Genomic DNA, 2,962 nt, shown 5'->3' on the forward strand with positions numbered 1-2,962 from the left:
TAAATCTGTTATAGGTCTATAATATGTTCTAATCATGTATATCTAATGCTGATTTGTTACCATATTTTTTACTCATACATTGGTATTGTGTTATTGAATGAGATATGCCTGACCATTTTTCTGTATATAAGTTATAGGTCCATTTTTTAAGTAGTTTTCCAGGACTTGTAAAAAATTAATGTAGAAAGAGTATTGAAGAACCAAAAATTATTACTGATCTTATAAATCAAATAAAATAACCTATGGTTTAAAATTCACGCTAATGGTAGTAAAAGAAGGATTCGGGAGAAGGAATGACTAAAAAGTATTTTTATTGATACAGGTATTTAAAAACAAAAAAGGGGCTAAAATAGACGATATAAGAGATTGATAAAAATTAATAAATAAATAAATATGGTTCTGAGTTAAAGGATAAAACGGCTTTCCATGGAGTCTTGAGGTAGTCGATGCTTGAGTAGCAAAAGGGTGGACCTGGTAAAAGAGGAACCGTGTTACGGTATGGTAATATGGTGTGGTATCGCTGTACTTAAAGTATCGGTTCTTGATGAGTTTGGTATTTGTGTGGGTTACCTGTTATGATTAGTCTGTGTATCCTTGTGGTAACCCTGAGGCTCTTTAGACGGTGGACTCTAGTGTCAGTGGGAGGCTTCACATATTCTAGATACCTGGGGTGCAAGAGAAGTACATTAGAACTTGAGAGTAAATGGCTAGACGTTATTAATGGAAGTTGTATTTTACCTGCTGTTATTGTGACGATCGGTGGGCAACAAGGACAGAGGCGTGCGGTATTTGTATTTCTTGGACCGTGATCCGCAGGGAGCCACCTATAGTGGTGGACTAGTCCGGGATGGATATGGTCCTAGGATCGTAGAAGATGTAGGTTGGGTATTGTAGGCACTTGGTTCTCAGGAGGTACGACAAAATTAGGACTTACCCTAAGGTAGATGAGTTCTATTTGGAGTTTAATAGTCGTTGTTGTCCTTATAAGGGATGCAACAGGTGGGTCTGGTTTGTCCCTGTCCTTGTGAGAAAGGTGCAGCAAGGTGCTTCTGGTGGTACTGACGATGTGGCGTCTATGTTGTACCCCTTATCCTGTTTGGGAAATTTAATGGAGGGTTAGTGTTGAAGGTATAGTGGGATTGGTCTGCAATTATTATGTTATATACCTTATTTCATGTATTGCAGACATAGGAGGAAAGGTGCGTCGAGTATTCCGGTGGTACGGAGGGTGCAGCAGGAGGCTCTGGATGAATTATGCAGCAATGGTTCTATGGTAGGAGGCTCTGATCCTGGATACCAATTAGGTGCAGTAGGAGGTTCTGACTGGGGGATCAGACGGTCATGCAGTAGTCAGAAGGGTCTGTCACGATGTAGCAGAAGGCTGTGGTAGCAGGATAAATACAGGGCAGACCGTGTGGTCTGTGGGTCTGCCTAGGATACAATACTGAAAGTTAGGGTATCTGCTCCTGTCAGTTATGTGTGATAGCAGGCGGTGGGGGCCGAGGCCCGAGGTTACTTACAGTCTGCAGTCCCGCGATTGTCAACAGGTGATGGAGCCCGGGGCGAGAGCGGAGTCCCGGCCGGTGACCGCCGCAGCTCGCTTGCTTCCGGGTAGGCAGAGCGGGAGAGAGAGAGAGGTGGGAGAGAGGGAGGAGGCGCGCTTTCGTTGAAAGTGCGCGAGAGGGGCAGAGTGACGCGCTGTCACGTGGTAAGCAGCGTGCACTCAGTACGGAGGCCTGAGGGGGCCTGCTCAGCTGGGTCAAAGATTTTCCAACGCGTTTCGACAGCTGCGGCTGTCTTCATCAGGGATAGTCTGGCCCAGTGGGTGGTGTACTTTATATACCTGAGGGTGCTGACGTCATGGTAGCTGTCAGTCATTAAAGGCAAACAATTCTATTTCGCTGTTGAGTCCCCGTGGTCTCAACGTGTTTAATTTAAAAATCCATTCGCTTTCTTTTTTTGACATGCTTTTTATAAAGTCACCTTGTCTCCAGTGTTTATGAACTATTTCTATGCCCACCACTTGGATTCCTTGGGTGGATCCTTTGTGTTTTTCTAGAAAGTGCTTGGAGAGAGGGTGGCCTGTGAATTTGTTCTTAATATTCCTTAGATGTTCATTGATTCTGGTGCCCATGGCTCTCTTGGTTCTACCTATGTACATTTTATCGCATGGGCATACTAGTCCGTAAATGACCCCCGTGGTGGTACATGTGATGAAGTCTGTGATGGGATATGACTCTTTGTGGTGGCTAACTATTTGTTGTTTAGATGGTTTCAGGGTTTTACATATTTTACATTTTTTACAAGGGAAAAAGCCTATTATTTTTTGTTTAAATGGGGTAACTGTTTGTTTATTGGCAATATTGTGTTTTATGGTGGGAGCTATGATTGACCCTAGGTTTCGTGCTTTTTTGAATATGAACCTTGGTCTGTTAGGCATCTGGTCACCAATTGTTTTATCGTCTTTAAGTGTATACCAGTGTTTTTCTACGATTTTCCTAAAGATATGGGTGTTAGCAGAGTAGGGGGTGATAATGGGAATGGTCATATTGTGATTGGTTTGTCCTGATTTGTTGGTGTTTGTCTCAGTTAGGAGATTTTGTCTGGGTATTATGGCTATTTTTTCTTTGGTATTTTTTAGGAATTCTGCATTGTATCCTTTTTCCAGGAATTTGTTAGTGAGTAATTTTGCTTCATTATTAAAATCTTGATGTTTGGAGCAATTTCTGTGGAGGCGCAGATATTGGCTGCGGGGGACATTAAGCAGCCAATTGGGAAGATGACAGCTGTCTAGTGGAATATAGCTATTAGCATCAGTGGGTTTATGGTATGTGCGAGTCCGTATAGAGTTGTTTTCCACATAGATATTGAGGTCTAGGAAATTGATAGTAGTGGTGCTAGTGGTTGAAGTGAATTCCAAAAAGAATTCGTTATTGTTGAGTTCTTGTATGAATAGGTCAAG

General features: G+C 42.4%; 1 long non-coding RNA gene across 1 annotated transcript; it reads right to left on the reverse strand.

Moving 5' to 3' along the window:
* Positions 1–358: 358 nt before the first annotated feature.
* Positions 359–1,649, reverse strand: LOC141166346 (uncharacterized). Its single transcript, XR_012251284.1, has 6 exons — positions 1,521–1,649; positions 1,167–1,431; positions 935–1,092; positions 739–859; positions 571–665; positions 359–471 (listed from the first exon to the last, which is right to left on the reverse strand). It is a non-coding gene; the product is annotated as an uncharacterized lncRNA (long non-coding RNA).
* Between the last annotated feature and the right edge of the window lie 1,313 nt (positions 1,650–2,962).

Source organism: Phyllobates terribilis, unplaced genomic scaffold, assembly GCF_046119375.1.
Source record: "Phyllobates terribilis strain yellow unplaced genomic scaffold, ASM4611937v1 Scaffold_1__5_contigs__length_1240528914, whole genome shotgun sequence".
Lineage (NCBI taxonomy): Eukaryota > Metazoa > Chordata > Amphibia > Anura > Dendrobatidae > Phyllobates > Phyllobates terribilis.